We start from the raw sequence: 20,978 nt of genomic DNA, 5'->3' as shown, positions 1-20,978 counted from the left end.
TAAAGTAACTACTAACTGGCATCTAATTATCTTAAAAATATGTCCCTCGGAACATATGCTCATGTCATGAAATCACTGGTTTTGCTGTAAATTGTCATTTAGAATTCTGAACTAGTACTACTATGCTCTTTAAGCTTTCCACTACTTTATAAACACTCTTGTTGGCCACAAAGTATTTATAGTGCATATGCCAAACTTAATTCACTAAGAGCCTGGATTTGTTTTTCAGTGTTTTGAAAACTGAATAAATTTTGATGATTGACACCCAGGGTGTGATTCTTTTTCCTGGACTGAAAAATAAATGAAATCTCTCAACTTTTGAATAGTAAACACCCACATTTTAAACAGAGTAAAGGCTTTGGTTATTTGTTTTTTCAAAGTGCATTCACTATTAGAAAGTACTCCTAGAAGAAACAACCTTTTATGTTCATTTGAATTTAAAATTTCCCAGTAAAGATACTAGTGACTCGTAAGAATACTTTCCTTAAAATTTATCAGTGCATTCCTTGTTGACCAAATCAGTTAAACTCAGCATTATTACTCATGTATGTTCCAAATATTTCTGATACTACTGTGAATTAACTTGTGAAGTAAACAGCATGTGGAACTTTGGCTATAAGTTACATGTTTTAAATCTAATTCACATGCCACCCCTTAGTGTGTTACTACACGACAATGTAATTTTATCTATAGTATATTGTTTTTTTAGTATATTGATGTTAATTGAATTTTTAAATAATTTGATTATTATAGCTTTCTTTTCAACATATTAGGATCCTAGAACATTTTAGACAATTTAGTAACTTTCTTAATTGAACTTTTCATTGTCAATAAAATGCCAAGATTTTTAATAATGTTTTAAAGAAATCCATATAAGGCAGGTAGTGAAAGCCATATGCAGTTTATGTAAAACAATAAGGGCTGTCAAAAATAATGAAAAATCACAAATATTATGGTAGCAAATCTTGAAAAGAAATACCTGTCTATAAAAACAAAGTTCATGTGGAAAATAAACCACACTTCATTAGAAAAAAAGTCTATTCAATTTTTGTTTTTTTGTTTTTTTTGTTTTTTTTTTTTTAAAGATTTTTTTTTTATTTTTAATTTTTATTTATGATAGTCACACAGGGAGAGAGAGAGAGAGAGGCAGAGACATAGGCAGAGGGAGAAGCAGGCTCCATGCACCGGGAGCCTGACGTGGGATTCGATCCCGGCTCTCCAGGATCGCGCCCTGGGCCAAAGGCAGGCGCCAAACCGCTGCGCCACCCAGGGATCCCCCAATTTTTGTTTTAACCAGGAAGTTAACTTTTTGTCTAATCACAGTATGTCTCCTTAATTCAGGGTTCTGGTAAGTGCCCCAGATACGCTTTCATTACTTCACTTTTTTCTCTTTATTTTTTTATTTTTATTTTTATTTTTTTTTAGAAATGCTATTGCCATGTATTCTCTGAGTTGGCTCTAGAAATCAGGCAGAAATTACTTGTGAAAAATCACTGCTATTTTCAGTACAAATTAGGATTAACCAAAATGAGTATTAGCCTACTAATTGAAAACAAAAAAAAAAAATCCTAAATAGGCTACTACACAAAAAGGAAACAGAGAAATAATGAGAGCTGTTCATCATCTATCCTTGTTTAATCTTTCGCTCTAATTATTAATTAGAATAATCCTTGGAGAGAGTTAGCAAATGGATGCATCACTAGTTATTCCTTTCATATAATGATGTGACTTCACTGGGTGTCCTCTCCAGTCTCTTGTTTTGAGTTTGAGGTCAAGTGTGGTGTGGATGGAGAATATTTGTGACAATGTGGGTATTGGGTATCATCATCTCAACAAGTAAAGTGTTGAATCCAACTTCCTTCCTGGATTTCAATTCTGCTCTTGTGCTCCTCCAATGCCTTCTACTCTACATCAGGTCTTTCTTTTAAGGTCATTGGATCAGACTTGGGGAGAGAGGTTCTCTAGGGTAGATTCATCAGTGTTTGACCTTTGTTATGATTATTGTGGTGTATTATCATTTGATTTTCATTTGTGAATGTTAGAAAATCAAACTACCTTACAACTCTATCCCTCAGTTGTTACCTCACATAACAGAAACAGGTAAGGTTGACTCATTTCAGCATGGCAGGATTCAGGGCTTGAAACAACAGATCTTTTTCTCCAGCTCTAAACTCTGCATTCTTTTATGTTGGCTTCATTTTCGAGTAAAACTGATCATTAGTTCCAGACTTACATCACCTTTGGAGTAATGATCCCAAATTAAATAGAATGCCATTTCTGAATTATTCCAATAAAATTTCTGAGGATGACTGTTCTAATTTAATTACATGACCATCTACACTCTGATGTCCATATTCATGTAAATGGGGTATTATGGTCAGATAGCTTATGGTATATATCCAAATTTATGTAGACCAGGAGAGTCCATTACAAATTAATACAAAATAAACACTACAAAAAAGAGAGACACTGCAGTGTCCTATAAAAATATTGAGCTTTTGGTTTTCAAAATAAAAATAGGGATTTTTGTAGAAAATTTGAGATTGATTAGAAAGTAACTATCTTTTTCTGAGAGAGAAACATTGGGAATGTTTTTTTAAAAGTCTCTTTTGTGTGTGTGTATTTTAACTAATTGGGCTAAAATTCAGTGAGTGATTTCATAGCCTATTTTTCATTTACGATTATGATAATTGTGTTAGTAAAACACTTTAAAAAAACATGTTTTTTTTTAAAGATTTTTATTTATTTATTCATGAGAGACACAGAGAGAGAGAGAGAGAGGCAGAGACACAGGCAGAGGGAGAAGCAGGTTCTATGTAGGGAGCCCAACGTGGGACTCGATCCAGGGTCTCCAGGATCACGCCCTGGGCTGAAGTCGGCGCTAAACCGCTGAGCCACCAGGGCTGCCCTATGTATGAATGTTTATTAACTCTTAGTCTGTATTGACAAGGTTATTTTTCAAATTACCCTGTTTTTTTCTTAGGTTCTCTTTTCATATCATTTCATTTTCCCATAGTGAACTAATATACTCTCATAGTTTTAATTACTATCTTTAGTCAAATGGTTGGCAAATCTGCATACCTAAATTGAGAATCATCTCCTGAGTTCCTGACATCCAAATCCAACAGTATTGACATGTTAACTGGGTTTCAAATTCCATCTGACAAAACCTACCTCTTGTCATATCCCCATCCTAAGGTGGGCTCTGTTGGATGTGTTTGTTCATTTTCTTTCTTTCCTTCTAAAGAGTCCATTTTTCAGTGCCTTTAATAGATGGAATCAGCATTCTACAGACGTGACTGGAATGCCAGGCCAAGTTTTCTTGCTAGCAATTCTTTGCCTTTTTCTAAAGTCGAATTTAAATTATTGGCCATGATTAAAATGGTACTGTACATCTGCCTTTTCAACAATCCTGGCTGTCAAAATGAAAAACTGTATAAAGTCTTCCATGTTGATTTAGAAGAATTATTTGTAAGTAAAATGTTATTTTTGAAGAGTTTAAGAAGTGAAATTATAAAAATCAAAATATAATATTAAAAAGTACTGTTTTGTTAATTCAGATAACTTGTTTTGGTGTACAGAACATCTCCTGCCCCCTCATTAAAAATTTCATTAAATCATAATGCTGGAGGAGATCAAAGTAAAGACTGAACAAAGGAGTTGACTTCCTATATAAATGCATTCTTAGAGTACTCATGAAAATAATATATTTCCTGTAAATAATGTGACAATAGCAGAGAGCTTAACCTAATATCAATCTAGAAAGCCACATCTTCATATAGAATTATTTGTTGTTGTTACTTAATGTTTTTATATTTTTTAAGTTTGTTAAATATACTTTTAGAATGGAGGCATCTCATGTTCTCCACTTTTTTTTAATGGTCACTCTGTAAAGGAACAGTTTCAAAATGTTTCTCATGATCATTAGCACTGATGTAGGTTGAAGACTTTATGTACTGATTTGCAAAGAAGCATTATTCATTTACCAGATAATAATGACAAACCCCAGACAGTAAGAAATGTCAAACGACCAAAGAAAGGTCAAACTTTTAACCTCATTAAAAGTTTCTTAATCCATTAACGTTTCAAAATGATACTGGACTCTTGTTTTTGCTCATAATTCTATATTTTTTGTGAATCAGCTGACTGGGAGAATTCAGGAGCTTAATTAAGACTTCGAAATACAACTGCTTGTTGGTCTGTCAGCAAGAGTAGAGAGATACTGGGCTGCTCAAGTTCTAATCTTTTTTATGCAAGCAATGAAAGACAGAGAAGACAGGCTGTTAATCTGAAATCATAGCCCTCTTCCTTATAGTTATTTTATATTTATAGAAGCCTGTTTTCTATCAAATATAGGGCTGCATGAGAAAGTAAATCATTCCCTCTGAGTGAACAGAGCCCTATAGCAAATTGATAGCAAATAATGCAGGGAATTCTCAGTATAAGATGAAATAAATGAAAACAACAAATATATATATATATATATATATATATATATATATATATATACAGAATAATTTATCTAAATGCTATTTTTATATTCATAGCAATCTTCAAATTGGTGTATCTAAAGGTATTTGGCAGAATATGATCAGTGAAGAAAAGAGAGATATTTAATGACATTGCATTTCAATCCATTACTTCACTTAAGGAAAGACATAATTGAACTTAGTCTTTAAATATTACATGAAATTTTATGTAAGTGGGCCTTTTTTAAAGGATTTTATTTATTTATTCATGAGAGAGAGAGAGAGAGAGAGAAAGAGGCAGAGACACAAGGCAGAGGGAGAAGCAGGCTCCACGCAGGGAGCCCGACGTGGGGCTCGATCCCAGGTCTCCAGGATCACGCCCTGGGCTGAAGGTGGTGCTAAACCACTGAGCCACCTGGGCTGCCCCTGTAAGTGGGCGCTTGAAAGCTGGGATCTGAATTATACTCAAGGAATTACAGAAATAAGTGAATAAACACATGTTATTGGTAAAATCATTAACTTTGATCTCCCTTAAGAAATTTATTATGACTAAGTCTTGTGAATAAAAATCGATATTTTTCATTATCCCATTGTTGAATACTTCTGAATCAGCAATGCTGGGATTTACTACAGAGTAGCTTCAAGAGACTGCATGATAATATGACATCAAGTTAAAGACCATCTTAAGTAAAGGTAAATGCATTATAACACCAGGTGATGCCAATGACAGTGGCATCCTTTTAGAATTTCTATAGTCTAGCTTTATGGGAGAGACTGGTCCTTACTCTATAAGGCAGAACATGTGGTCCAACTTTGATAAATCCATCCTGAGTGCATTTTACCATATGGTACCATACATGTACAACCTTATTCAAACTTTGAGCATCTTGTTTTAATTTATGGCCTACAAAAACTATTTAAAGTACATACTTAATGTATGACTATTGTAATAAGTAGTATAGTATCTAATGTTTGTCTTTGTAGAAGAAACTAAAGAGTTTTGGGATAGAACCATTTGGAAATAAAAGTCAACATGGTGAGGCTGTCAGTAGATACTGGTGCTGGTATCATAAACAATGTAGAATATATCTCTTCAGAGTTATAAAATCTCATAGCCAACGAGAAAGGAAAAAGGGAAAAGCTGTTTTTCTTAGGGAAAAGCTGTTCAATGATATTAGCAGGACTCACCATGTATTAGACATCAACCTTGAATTAAATTTAAGTAGTTCTGTGAGAGACACCTTGCATCATTTTTCTTTGTTAAGTGGAAGGAATATAATATTTTTTAGGTTGGCAGAGAGACTCTATATGTAAGGTGATTTCTCCTGTCCCTGAGATCATCAGTGATAGACTCTCAGAAGCAAGCCATACATGTACCTAATTGCTGAAGTTTCCATATATTTAAGATTCACAAAAATCTGAGATAATGTATTGAAATAGCTGCTGATGGATACAAACTATTCCTTGTGTTTTCCCTAAAAACTACACATGTTTTTCAAACAGTCGCTTTTAAAAACATTTCCTCAAATGTCTGGGCAACATTTATTTCTTGATAGGATCCTCTCTGATACACAAAGCAAGGTACCTGGTGGCTATTCTTATCAAACTTGAAAATAATATGTACTTGTGTCTACCCCAAATTTACCCTACCTGGAATATAATCTAGAATTCATAGATTATAATCTGACAATCTCTATGCAACAATAATTCTTTAGAAAACCCTATATAAATTGTTTTTAAAAAAGGTAAAATCAAGAACAATCTTTTCTAGGATTTGGATGACACAGTATTTCCTCACTGTTCCTAGAGTTTGTCAAAATATTAGACTTTTCATGTTAATGAAGCCTATGTTCAATGAATTAAATGATGTTTGGTAAGAGGTAGACTTGCTATAAAGACTTTGCAATTTCCAAGTGAAAATTTGTTTTGACTCTTAGCCAATGACTTTGCAAATGCATAAAATACTTGGCCATTATCAGATTTCACTAAAATTTGAACTTTGCCAAAACATACATTTGGTCCAAACCTTTATTATTTCCTTTTTAAAGGTTAGAATTAAGTGAAGTTCTTCACATATACTTGATATGAATATTATTCATCTCCTGCAAAACTAAACTAAAAAGTGTTTTTTAAATTTCTTTTTGCACATTGCTTTTCATTAATCACTGCCACTTTGTTCTTATGAAAGTAATTATAAAGTACTTTGTATTAAGCCTTTGTGGTCATATGTGTTTGTTTCTCTTCATTTTATTAAAGGTGAAAATTCAACAGAGAAAAAATTAATTTGGACTATTATTACCATCATCAGTGTCACCTCTCTGTACATTAGTACCTCTGTAATGTTTCCTGACTTTTCATCCAGTTTCTTTTCTGAACCATTCTCTCCTTGCCTGACTTTACACATTAATCCTCATTCTTATATCTGCATTAACTTTTCTACTTGCCACTTTAAGGCATGATGTTCTGCTAATGGCTGGCCTGGATATAGCCCTGAATCGTCTGATAGAGGAATCTGAATTTAAACAAGCCTTAATTGAGAAACTGTTATGAGCTACACTAGGTATTAGAGCAGCGTCATGACTAGCCTATTAGTGCTTTCTTACAGTTCAGAGAAGGTGTCCTTCTCCTCTAGTGGTTGTAGCTCGTCAGTAGGGCACACACATTGGGTTTCAGCCACCAATGATCATCTTGCTTGAGTGTCTTTGAGCAGTATGCACAATACAGCCATACATAGTGCCATGCTAAGGACAAAACAAATAAATTGGACACTGGTTTTGCTTTTGAGGAATTCATAACTGAATTGGGAAGACAAGAATGTATGGGAAAAAATAGTATTAAAGATATGTGCTATGGAAACCCATCATATGAAACTAATAATTAAAAGATTTAACAAATTTCCATAACTATGTAACAAAGAACTGCAACCCTAAGGCCTATATTGTAGTGTTTTTGAAAAGTCCAAGACCACCCAGTGTATTTTTCCTGGACTTGCTAATTCTCTAAGGACATCTTTTTGTGAATACTGAGAACAGTTAACTAATCTTAGCACCCCCTTATGTAGAGGTAACACATAAACCTCTGCTTATTGCCAGAGAGCACATACACCTCTACTTTTAGATAGACTGTCATGGCAACAAGTAAAGCTTTCTTTTTTCCCCACCTATATTCTGTTAGTTACACTTTGAGAACCTGAATGTAACACTGCTTTGCAGTAAGGAGTAAGGTTTTCACAGAAAAAAAGATACTCTCGGTAATGCAAAGTTTCAGATAGAGATTTCTGCCTAATGAGAGTGAATATAATGACAAGACAGTATTCCGTGAGGAAGAAGCACTATACCCAAATGCTCTGAACTGCGAAAGCACAAAAGGATGCACATATTCAGCAAGAAGCACAGTCTATATATGAAAGGTCATGGAGAAAGAAGGTGAAGAAAATATATCAGTAAACAAGCAATCAATCAGGCAAAAAATATAGGACTTTGCCTAAAAGGCAGTTAAGTACCAGAAGTCTTTAAAGGGACAGATTGATGTAATCAGATTGGTTTTTAGAGGATAATTTGAGTACTTTTGTGGAACAGGGGAAAGTGAGGCAAGACTAATAACAGTGAGAATATAATGGAAGTAGTATAGGTATGTGGTTCTCACCTGGGGTGATTTTGTCTCCAGGGAACATTTGTCCGTGCCTGGAGAGTGTTGGAGGGGGAGTGTGCTGCTGGTATCTGGAGGCCAAGGCTCCTGCTGAACCCTACAATGCAAAACACATAAGCCTCCAACAACAAAGGCTTATCCTGACCAAAATGTCAGTGGTACCTAGATTAAGAAAACCTGTTTTAAATATGGGTGGTAATGTGAGGTATCACACTGAGGGTTTGATTTTTGTTTTATATAATGACTAATGATGTTGACATCTTTTCCTTTGCTCAGCTAATACTGCTGAGCATCTTTTCAATTTTTCCGTGCTTTGATATACTTTGATGAAGACTCTGTTAAAGTAATTTGTATGTTTAGGAGGAGCTAAGACAGCCGAATAGTAGGAGAATGTAGGCTTGCCTCATCTCTTGAACAAAGCTAGATAAAGATCAAATCATTTTGAATACCAAAGAAATGGATTTGAGAGCTGACAGAAACAGAAAAAACACACAACTAAAGGGAGAGGAAAGGCCACATTGTGGAAGATAGGAGAGGCAGAGATGTGGGTTGGGGAAGAAATGGGTCTTGGGTGTTGTGGAGGAGAGAGAGACTTGGTCATGGGGAGAGGGTGGAGAGGGAGAGAGTAAGAGAGGCTCAAACGGGATTGCACAAGGAAAACACTTCCCCAAAATCACTGACTGGGAAAACAAGAGGGGCTGATTCTCCTGAGTTTTTACAACCAGTGGGGCTCAAGCACTTGAGTTTTAGAGGTCCATGGTGTGACTGGGGTGGAGCCCTGATGACATTGCAGTGCTCCTTTGGAGAAGGAGTCAGATAGCCCAGAGGCAGACGATGCAGCCTGAGGATCCCTTGGGAAACAGAGAGATGGTTCCTCTTTCTTGGAGGGTATCCGGGAGAGGTGGGTGGCATTGACTCTCTGGGAACAAAAGAACTAGTGGGGACCATAATACTCCTCTGTTCCTCAGCATAGGTGCCAAGGGTGGCTTACGTGGACATCAGCTCTTTGCTAAACTTTACTCCAAATTTCACACACCTGCACTTCGCTGTGACTGCCCTTCTGAGACAAACCTGCATCAATCCCAAAGCAGTGAGACTTCCTCCCAGAGAAGTAGTACAGGTCCATACCACACCAAATCCCTAAAGTTTGGAGTTTTCAAACTCAGCTGGCCGACCTAGGATAGAATATAGGTGCACCACAGTGCCAAGTGGCAGACATCCCAGACACAGACATGTAAAGGCCGGAATCTGAGGGCACCTGGGACACGTGAGGAAGATTGTTCACTTCTCTGGGAGGGGGTCCCAGGCAGCAGCAAGTACAAACTCCTCTCTCCAGGGCCCAGGGCAGAGAGGCTGGTGCCATTTCTATCCCCCCTGACCTCAGTATACACTAACTTCAGTAAGCAGCACAGTGCCAACTGGCGATCTAAACCACACATACCAAGCCCTGCCCCACTGCACTCTGCTTTTCTCGGGCAAGTGGGCCTGACAACCAGAACAGGCTCCTCCCTTAGAAGACCAAAACAAACCCTCCGCATGCACCACATCTGCTGATCATAGAATTCTCCAAAGCCTCAGCTCTAGTGGAAATAGCATCAGGTCTCTTTTAACAAGCAGACCAAATCACACCTAGTTAAAACTCACCACACTCTGGCCAATGTCCAAACACTCCCCACTGCCACAAAGAGAAACTCTGCAGAGGACTGACTGAAGGAAATAGGTGCCAAAACACAGCAGCAGAGTGCACACAGCACACATCAGAGACATTTTCTGAAGCACTAGGCCCTAGGGAGCATATTACGTCTTCTTTATAAAACCATTACCCTCAGGAGCAGGAAACTTAACAAGCTTTTCCAATGCACAAAGAAAGAGGCCTAGACAAAATGCCAATGTGGAGGACTTCATCTCAAAAGAAAAAACAAGAAAAAGTCTTAGCCAGGAATATAATCAAAACAGATATAAGTAATATGCCTGATACAGAATTTAAAGTAACAATCTCCTAAGCACTAGGCTTGAGAAAAGCATAGAAGACACCAGGGAGTCCCTTAATACAGAGATTAAAGACCTAAATATTAGGCTGAAATGAAAAATGCAATAACCAAGATTCAAAACTGACTAAATGTAATGACCACAAGGATAGAAGCAGCAGAGGAATGAATAAGTGATATAAGACATAAAATTATGGAATATAATGAAGTGCAAAGAAGAAGGAAAGAAAAATACTATATCACGAATGTAAACTTAGGGAATGCAGTCACTCCATATAACACAATAACATCTGTATCATAGGAGTCCCAAAAGGAATAGAGGGAAAGGGGGACAGAAGGTTTATTTGAGGAAATTATAGCTGAATACTTACCTAATCTGGGGAAGGAAACAGACATCCAAATCCAGGAAGCACAGAGGACTCCCATTAAAATCAACAAAAGCAGGCCAACACCAAGACATACTGTAGTTAATTTGCAAAATAGGGAGGTAAATAAAAAATCCTAAAAGCAGCAAGATAAAATAAGTCACTTAGAAGAGAAGACAAAAAAGATTAGCAGCAGATCTCTCCACAGAAATTTGGCAGGCCAGAAGAGAGTGGCATGATATACTCAGCATGCTGAATGTGAAAAATATGCAGCCAAGAATAGTTTATTCAGCAAGGCTGTCGTTCAGAATAGAAAGAAAGATAAAGAGTTTCCCAGATAAACAAAAACTAAAGGAGTTTATAACCACTAAACCAGCCTTGCAAGAAATACTAAAGAGGACTCTTTGAGTGGGAAAGACCAAAAGCAACAAAGACTAGAAAGGCATCTCTCCAAAAACAATGATAAAACAAGTAATAATATGGCACTAAATTTGTATCTGTCAATAATAATTACTCTGAATGTAAATGGACTAAATACCCCAATCAAAAGACATAGGGTGCCAGAATGGATAAAAAATAAGACCTATACATCAGAAAAACTAGATTTTAAACCAAAGACTGTAAGGAGAAATGAAGGCATTATATCATAATAAAGAAGTCTATCCAACAAGAGGATCTAACAGTTGTAAATATTTATGCCCCAACTTGGGAGCATCAAAATCTATAAAATAATAACAAACATAAAGGAATGTATTGATAAGAATACAATAATAGTAGAGAGCTATAATACCTCACTTATGCCAATGGACAGATCATCTAAGCAGAAAATCTGCAGGAAAACGACGGCTTCAAATGGCATAGTGGATCAGATGGACATAACAGATATATTCAAAATATTTCATCCTAAAGCAGCAGAGTATACATTCTTTTCAAGTGCATATGGGACACTCTAGAATAGATCACATGGTAGGTCATAAAGCCTCAACAGTACAGAAATATGTAATAAGTTAACTTATTCTTTTCAAACTGTCCCCAAAAAAACAAATGGAAAGGAAACTTCCAAATTCATTCTACAAGGCTAGCATTACCTTAATTTAAAAACCAAAGACCCCACTAAAAAAGCTAATTACAGGTCAATATCCCTCAAGACATGAATGCAGAAATTCTCAACAAAATACTGGTAAATCAAATCCAACAATAAATTAAAAGAATCATTTACCATGATCAAGCAGGAATTATTCCTGGGCTGCAAAAGAGGTTCAATACTCACAAATCAATCAATGTGATACACCACATTAATAAAAGAAAAGATAAGAACTATATAATCTTCTGAATAGATGAAGAAAAAGCATTTGATAAAGTACAGCATCCACTCTTTTTTTTTAATATTTTATTTATTTATTTATGAGAGACACACAGAGAGAGGCAGAGACATAGGCAGAGGGAGAAGCAGACTCTCTACGGGGAGTCTGATGCAGGACTTGATCCCAGGACCCCGGGATCATGACCTGAGCCTAAGGCAGATAGATGCTCAAGCTCTGAGGCACGCAGGTGCCCCAGCATCCATTCCTGATTAAAACCCTCAACAAAGCAGAGTTAGAGGGAACATACCTCACCATCAGAAAGGCCATATACAAAAGACCCACAGGTAATATCCTCAATGGGTAAAACCTGAGAGCTTTTCTTCTATGGTCAGGAACAAGACAGGGATGGCCACTCTCACCATTGTTATTTAACATAGTATTAGAAGTCCTAGCCACAGCAGTCAGAAAACAAAAAGAAATAAAAGGCATACAAATCAGCAAGAAGGAAGTCAAACTTTAACTATTTGCAGAATACATGATACCCTACATAGAAAACCCAAAAGACTCCACCAAAAAGTTGCTAGAACTGACAGACAAATTCAGTAAAATAGAAGAATACAACATCAACGTAAGAAATCTATTGCATTTCTACACACCAATAATGAAACAGAAAGAGATATCAATGAATGGCTAAAATAAAAATACAGGAAACATATTGGTGAGGATGCAGAGAAAAGGAAACCTTCTTACACTGTTGGTGGGAATGCAAACTGATGAGGCACTCTGGAAAACAGTATGGAGATCCCTGAAAAAATTAAAATTTGAATTACTCTATGACCCAGCAATTGCACTACTAGATATTTACCCAAAGGATACAAATATCTGATTCGAAGAGACACATTCACTCTGATGTATATAGTGGCATCATCAACAGTAGCCAAATTATGGAAAGATCCCAAATGTCCATAGATGGATGAATGGATAAAGAAGATGTGGGGTATGTATGTGTATGTATGTATGTGTGTGTGTATGTGTATAAAATATTACTCAGCCATAATAGTGAAAACTTGTCATTTTTGATGACATGGATGGAGCTAGAGTGTATTATGCTAAGCAAAATAGTCAATCAGAGAAAGACAAATACTGTATGATTTTACTCATATGTAAGATAAATTTAAGAAACAAAACAGACAAGCAAAGGGAAAAATATATATAGAGAAAGACAAATCAAGAAAGACTCTTGGGGCACCTGGGTGGCTCAGTGGTTGAGCAGCTGCCTTTGGCTCAGGTCATGATCCCAGAGTCCTGTATCAGGCTCCCTGTAGGAAGTCTGCTTCTCCCTCTATGCCTCTGCCCCTTTCTCTGTGTCTCTTACGAATAAATAAATAAAATCTTTTTTTTTTAAGACAAGGCTCTTAATTATAGAAAACAAACTGATAGTTATAAAAGGGCTACTGTGTATGTGTGAGGGAGTAGTGGATTTAATGGATGATGGGTATTAAGGAGGGCGCTTGTGATGAGCACTGGGTGTTATAAGTAAATGATGAAATCACTGAATTCTGCTCCTGAAACTAATACTACACTATATGTTAACTAACTGGAATTTAAATAAAAACTTAAAAAAATAATTTGTACATTAAAAAGTTTTGGGTTATTTTTTATTTTTGCATTTTGAAGAATCTTTACATTTTTAGGCCTTTATACTTAAATCACTGGCATGTTTTGAACTAATGTTTCTATATGGTTTAAGACATGGATCAAAGTTGATTTTTTATTTTTTTATATAGACATTTAATTGTTCCAGAAAAATTTATTGAAAAGACCATGTAGAAAAGCTTGGATATCTATAGGTGTGGCTATTTCTGAACTCTCTATTCTGCTTCATTGATCTGTTTGCAAAGTGTGCAAAGCAAGAAATGGAATGGAAAGAATGGAGGAAAAAAATCTGAGGAATTTTAATGTAACACAGGAAGCTTTTAAAACATGGTGGTTCACACATTCATCCCCTTTATACGGACTATCAGATAGCAAAATTTTAAGTTTCTTATGCCTTAAATCAAGGAGAAAATGGAGATTTAAATAGTTTTCTAATATATTTATAAGCACAAGCATCATGTGAATGGGAACATAGTAAAGTAGAAAAAGGCTACACATTTTTATAATGGATTATTTTATGGAAGTAGATAGGAAAATTTAACATGCTATGAGATAATTATTGCACAGTAATTTTAATGCATCATTTTCTTCTGGTATAGTTTTGTTCTCAGTCTACTGAGAGAAACAGTAGATATTTGAGGTTGAAATTGGCACCAGTCATCCAGATGGGTTGCATATGTTCATTCTTGATATTAGGCATGAACTCTTCTAGAATTCCTTACTTGTTTTTGTGGTTTTGTTTTCTTTTAGATTTTTTTTATTTTTAAGTAATCTCTATACCCAACATGGTGTTTGAATTTATAACTCCAAGACCAAGAGTCACATGTTCCACTGACTGAGCCAACCAAGCACCCCTAGAATTCCTTACTTGTAATATCGGCCATGACATTATAATATTAATAGGACAAATAAAAACCACTAGCTGACTCTCTTGGACAGCAGACTGTCACCAAAACTCCCAATGACTGGTGTCCCATAAGCATGTTATCAATCTCCTGTCTCTCTTCAGTTTGACAGTTTCCAATCTCTTAGTTAGTAAATAATATTTCATGTCACACCTCAGAGTTGTTTGTTAAATTTAAAGAAATAGTTATACTATGAAATAACTTAAGATTTATTTTCCAAATGGCAAAAAATCATTAGAGATGTTGAACAAAGAGGAATTCATTGCTGTAGTGTTACCATCTGCCTACTTACTTGTTTCTTTACTGATTAAGCCTATGAAGAAAGATGTTATTCCAAGTGTAAATATCATTAACTGAGGAATAGTTCTGGGAAAATCAATATTCTGTATGGGCTTACTCAGAATTTTCAAATATTTTAAAGTAGACTCAGCAGTAAGGTTATGTCTGTACTTCTATTACAAATCAAATATTAAGCACATTTGGAGAACATTATGTTTTTTGTCATATTTTCAGAAATGTCTACTTAAGATAATTAATATTTTTTAGACTTTAGAGTATGTGTTTTCGTAAACTGGGCATATTTATAAGACAAGTATTCCTTCGCATAGTACAAGTTATGAATGTTCTGATATATAGTAGTGATAATGATGCAGAAACCATAAAGTTTGTAATGATATTCACAGAGTGAAATACATTGATAAAATGGAGAAATATATGGGTTTGGAAGATTCATTCATTCATTCACTCATTCAAAATATTTACTGATTATTGACAGTGTTATCAGCTCTAGGTATAAAATGGTGAATGAGCGATTAAGGAAATCAGAAACTAGTGGGAAGGGGAAAAACATATAGATGATTATTGTTCCACAACAGTGTTCTTTTGCCTATATGGTTATATAAGGAATCCTTTAATTAAAGAGAGCCAAAGTACAATGCCTTTAATTTCTCCCTTATCTTGATTGATCCTATTCCCAGTAACCTATATTTATCCTTCTGACCCATTACCAGTTGTGTTACAATATTCTGTAACAAATGACAACATCTTACTTTTCAGAGAAACGTATTTTCCATGGCATTTATATATTTTTACCATTTTTACAACTTTTTGAGAAAAGTTATCTAAGCACATACAATAGGAATAAAACATAACCTTCTTCATTTTCCAGTGTATTGTGAGTGAGAAAGAAGTTAAGGCAGCTGGGCTGTGATCCATTTGCTCCCTTTTCCAAAAGGATGCACCTGGGGTGGTGGTAGGGGAGCAGGGAAGAGGAAGATGACTTGGCCCAGTCTCCTTTTCAGCTGGTCCTCTAGGTAAAACAAACAAACAAACAACAACAACAACAAATATGAAATTTCTTAAAGAGAAAGAGTTGTTTATAAAATGATCTTAACAGAATGTTCTTGGCTAAAAATTACTGATGGTAAATAAACCTGAAGTCTATGGATTTATGAAAGCATAGTTCCCTGGAAAATGTCATATAACTTATACAACTCTCTGGAGTATAAAATGGAGATGTTTTGTAACTTAAATGTTTCCTGAGTAAAGGAAATCTCATCTCATCTCACCTGGAAACCTCATCTATTATTATGAGCCAAAGAGCATATGCTTCAGGTAGGAAAAAAAGAACATGAGAGGACAAAAAGGATGTTCCAGATCTCTCTTTATTTCACGTATGCTTCTTAATAATCTTATCCTTAGGATTATTGGGTCTTAAAATGGAGCAGAATTAGGAGACCAGAAAATATCAGTATATAAAATATTGTTGGAAACACAACGAACATGATGATCTGCATTGTTTTCTATCTACTTTTTAATATTAGAGCACTTTAAGATATAGTAGTTACAAGGATAAGTTCTTTATATCAGCAACAATAAATTTTTTTAAAAGGTGCAAAGGATAAAATGTGATGGAAAGTAGTCAAATATCAAATAGTTTCAGGTTATATTAATAATCCTTTGACCAAATGACTAATCAATAATCCAGAACAGAGGATGGCAAACTATAGTCCATGAGTCAAATCTGGCTATTATTTTTTTTAATAAAGTTTTATTGGAGTATAGAGTTTTGTTTACATATTGACTATGGCTTTCACAATACAGTGGCAGAGTCATATAAGGTGCAACAGACATCATATGTACCCCACAAAGCTACATATTCTTGTATTCATATTCTTTGAACTTCTGATCATTTTGGGGGTATATGCCTTTAAAAATAAAAATATAGAAAAACGGCAGGCAATTATTAATTATGGTACAATTTTTAATGGTAAAAAACGGAAGGAAATTGTTAATTATGATATAAGAATTGGACTGAATGTTATGGAATCATTGACTATTTTAATTTAAAAAATATTCAGTAAAAAAAGTCTATGGTAGCATGTTACACAAAACAAGTAGGTATTAAAGTGGTGTACATTATGAATATGGTTAGCTATAGTGGCACATTTATAAAGACAAAGGAAAAACACAAAATTATAATAATTATGTTAGAGTAACAGTATATGATAGTCTTGTGATATGTTTGATTTGTCTAGGCTGTAGTCCCAAATTATTTAATCAAACATAGACTTAGGTGTGGCTGTGAAGGCATTTTGTGGATGTTATTAAAATCCATAATCAGTTGACTTTAAGTAAGAGAGATTATCCTAGATATTCTGGGAGGGCTTGATTCAGTCTGTTGAGAAGCCTTAAAAGTAAATCTCAAGCTTCCATGATGAAAAGGAAATTCCATCTATGGGCAGCGTTTTCAGCCCTATAGAATTCCTGCCTGCCCTTCCTGAAATATTCCTTATGTATTTTAGACTTACCTCGCCAGCTCCCACAATCATATAAGTCAGTTCTTTGCAATAAATCTCTCAATACATATCTCTTGCTGATTCTACGTCTCTGGTTTAATCTTGATTGATACTGATTTTGATAACTGGTAGGTGAGTGCTGCTGTGACAAATGCCTCAAAATACGTAAGAGACTCTGGGATTGGGTAATAGGTGGAGGCCAGAGGAATTTTGAGAAATATGAATGAAAAAGCCTACCTTGGGATTCCTGGGTGATTCAGAGTGAGATCCCAGGGTCAGGGATCAGTCCCGTATTGGGCTCCCTCCTGGGAGCCTGCTTCTCTCTGCCTGTGTCTCTGCCTCTCTCTCTATGTCTCTCATGAATAAATAAATAAAATCTTACAAAAAGAGAAGAAAAAGCCTACCTTGCCTTGAACAGACTGTTAGTGAAAATGAGGATGTTAACAACTCTCCTAGTGAGGACTTAGGATGAAGCAAGGGGCATGGTAAAGAAAACATGCTGTCTTAGAGAATACCTAAGTCATCTTAAACAAAATATTTGTAGAAATATGAGAATTAAAGGAGCTGCTAATAATGGCTAAGGTGGAAAAGAGAAACTCGTTATTGGAAACTAAAGAAAAGGAAATCCTTGCTATATAGTGGCAGAAAGCTTAGCTGAGTTGTCTCCTTTAGTTATGTGGAAAGCAGAGCTTGCAAATGATGAACTTGGATACTTTATTGAGATTTTCAAGCTAAGTGTGAACGATGCGGCCTGGTTTCTTCTTGCTGCTTATAGTAAAATCAAGAAGAAAGAAGTAAGTAAACTGGCTCAGAAGGATAAAAAGGTCAGAGTATTCAGTCACATAGAAGGCTCTTTGAAGAGATTAAGCATGTGGTTTGTGGGTCTCTTGGCCCTATCAGCAGAAGCCAGGAATGTGATTATCCAAGTGAAACTTGGAGAATTCTCTTGTATGGAGAAAATTCTTATAACATACAATGGAGATCCACTAAGTTCTTAATAATGTTATATGAGCAGAAAACGCTGTCAGGTTGGTCTAACAGGGACATTATCAACAGGCTGATAAAATGAATTAACTGAAAACATGTTCTGTCTTTGGAGAATGAGAAAGACTTACTCCTAGAGTAGAATCAGGGCCCAGAAAGTGGAATCAAAAGACACAGAGGATTATTTCTAAGACTTGAAGCTGAATGGAGCTCTCTCAGATGTCATAGAAATTGATATCAAACTGGGACCGATGACACGTTTAAAAAAATTTGTCTCCCCTTTCTTAAATGGAATGTCTATAAAATACTATCTCATACCTGCCCACCATTTTATTTTTTTATGTGAATAACATTTTTTGAGTTTCACTGGTTAATAATGAATTATGACTATGGATGAATTATATCCAGAGCCTCAGCCATTCCTGATTTAGATAATGACATCTGAGGCTTTTAAACTGATGATATTTAGATAACATATTGAACTTAGGGTTGATGCTGTAATTGATCCAGACTTTGAAGGATGTTAACATGGAATTAATATATTTTGAATGTGAGTCAGGGCCAGAGGGTAGGCTGTGATCAGCAGAACAATGCTCTCACCCAAAAGATGTGCATATCCTAATCCTCAGAACCTGTGAATAGTTAAGTAGCAAGGGGGGAGATTAAAGTGTCAGATATAATAAGGTTTCTAGTCAGCAAAATTTAAGAGATTGTTCTGGATTGTCTATAATAGTCCAATAATGTAATTCAACAGAACTTTAAATGCTGAAGAAGGAAGCAGAAAAGTCAATGTCCGAGTGATGCAATGAGAAAAAGATTCAGCTGACCACTGTTGGCTTTGAAGATGAAAAAAGGGGTAACTATCCAAGAAATGCAGTCTTTTTAAGCAAGAAAAGGCAACAAACAAGCAAGAAAACAAAAAACCCGAAGTCATTCTCCCTTAGAGCTTCCAGAAAGTAATATGGTCCTGCTAACACTCTGATTTTAGTTCAATGAGATCCATTTCAGACTATGACCTATAGGACCAAAAGATGATAAATTTGTGTTATTTTAAGACACTAAGTTTATGGCAATTCTTGATACCAGCAATAGGAATAAAAAATACAGATTAAGGGTTAAAATTTTTCTTACTTTTCCCCCCAAATTCTCTGTACTGTCTATATTATCTTTGGGATTGAAAATACTAACTTCTTTCTCAATTTCAGAAGAGATTGAAGATTCTCTCAATATTCCAAAGCTATTAGATGGAAGATCAAGAATTTAAATCTATGACTTCTAACTTATATATGTTATCTATTGTACCACATTTAAATATGATGAAACAATGAAAAAATAGAAAGGATATAACCTGGATGCCATTTTATAAATTCATACATTCGTCCAGTAATTATTGTGCTTCTTCTAGGGGCTGGCTTCATAGAGAACATTGAAAATACAAACCTAATAAGAAGGAGCCTGCTCTAGAGAAGCTAAATGTTTATATATATATATATATATATATATATATATATATATATATATAAAATTGAAAAGTCTAACATTGCTGTGTTATGAAAGTCATTTTTTTTCTTGTGACAAAAAGACTTGACTTATTAGATAAGGATCCATGTGGGGGGTGAAGGGAAATAAGTTCTGATATGATGGATGGGATCATATTCTGAGAGCGTTTACATGTCAGATAGAGGACTTTCACGTTGACTTGGTAGTAAAAAATGACGAGACGTATATTGGCTTTGGAGAACCATAATGAAATCATTATTCAAACAAGATTGCTCTAGTGTCTTTATAGGACATTCAAAATGGAAACAGTAAGAGATGCCAATTAAGAAACTCTTGCAGTAATTCAGGTGCAAGGCCATGAGATATTAACTCGAGAGGTAGTGGTATAAACAGAGGAGAAGGAATGAATGTGAATAATTTTCAAAGAAATATTTATAGGTTTTCATAACTCTTTGACCTGATAAAAAGAAAGAAGAAATAATCATTGTGACTCTGTATTTATAATCTATGAGGCATGAAATCAATCAGACACAGCAATGGATCCAATCTGTGTTTGTCCATGTCTAAAGCAGAAAAGGTCAATCCAGTAGGGTTCTCGGAGATTAAATGCAAACCTTTAAAGAGAAAAAAAATGGTTTTGGGGAAACATAGGTCAAAAACTGGCATCGACTCTGTGGTAGGTAACATTTGCAAGAAATGGAGTAGGCAACAGTCTGTGAAAAAAAAAAAAAAGATGAATCCCTAGGGCTTGGGGAAGAAAGACTATGAGGGCAAAGTACCCAATGCTTGCAGAAATAGACTTGAGATTTAATCAACACAAGATCCTAAGAGAATTTCCCAAAAACCAACAGGCAGATGGAGATAATAGTTTTAGGCAGATGGGCTTTACATCTGATATACCACAAGGCTGTCACCTGGCCCTGAATTCCTAAAGAATATGATTTGACTGATATTATTACCTCATTATATGTCTATCAAGCTTACATTTCTGGAACTGCATTATATGCTTTTGTAAAGTACCCAATGTTTTTTAAATACAAATCTTTGAATTTCATAACGAAAAAACATACATCTGACCACTGGTAAATGTATTAGGATTCAAAGATAAATAAAGTATGATTCCTACCTTTAAAAAATAAAATCTAGTTTTACTTATGTATGCTTATTGATTCAGAATCAAATGAACTGCTGTATTTGAAAATCCGGTCTTGGGGAATAAATTCCTAAATATTGAAAATTGGCTAAAAATTACTTTTAAATGAACACACTCATTTTAAATTAGGTTAATATTTGTAGTTCAGTGATAGTGATTTAAATATAAATGAGGCTCCATTTTCTTACTTTTTAGACAAAATATAACT

At 35.1% G+C, this 20,978-nt stretch overlaps 1 pseudogene; it reads right to left on the bottom strand.

Annotated features, from left to right (window-relative positions):
- Window positions 1-11,329, bottom strand: part of LOC129505223 (DDB1- and CUL4-associated factor 13-like) — a 92,596-nt pseudogene extending 81,267 nt beyond the window's left edge.
- Between the last annotated feature and the right edge of the window lie 9,649 nt (window positions 11,330-20,978).

This window comes from Nyctereutes procyonoides, unplaced genomic scaffold (genome assembly GCF_905146905.1).
Source record: "Nyctereutes procyonoides isolate TBG_1078 unplaced genomic scaffold, NYPRO_anot_genome, whole genome shotgun sequence".
In the NCBI taxonomy this organism is placed as follows: domain Eukaryota; kingdom Metazoa; phylum Chordata; class Mammalia; order Carnivora; family Canidae; genus Nyctereutes; species Nyctereutes procyonoides.
Note: the sequence above shows the minus strand (reverse complement) of the source record. Positions and strands in the feature narration are given on the sequence as shown.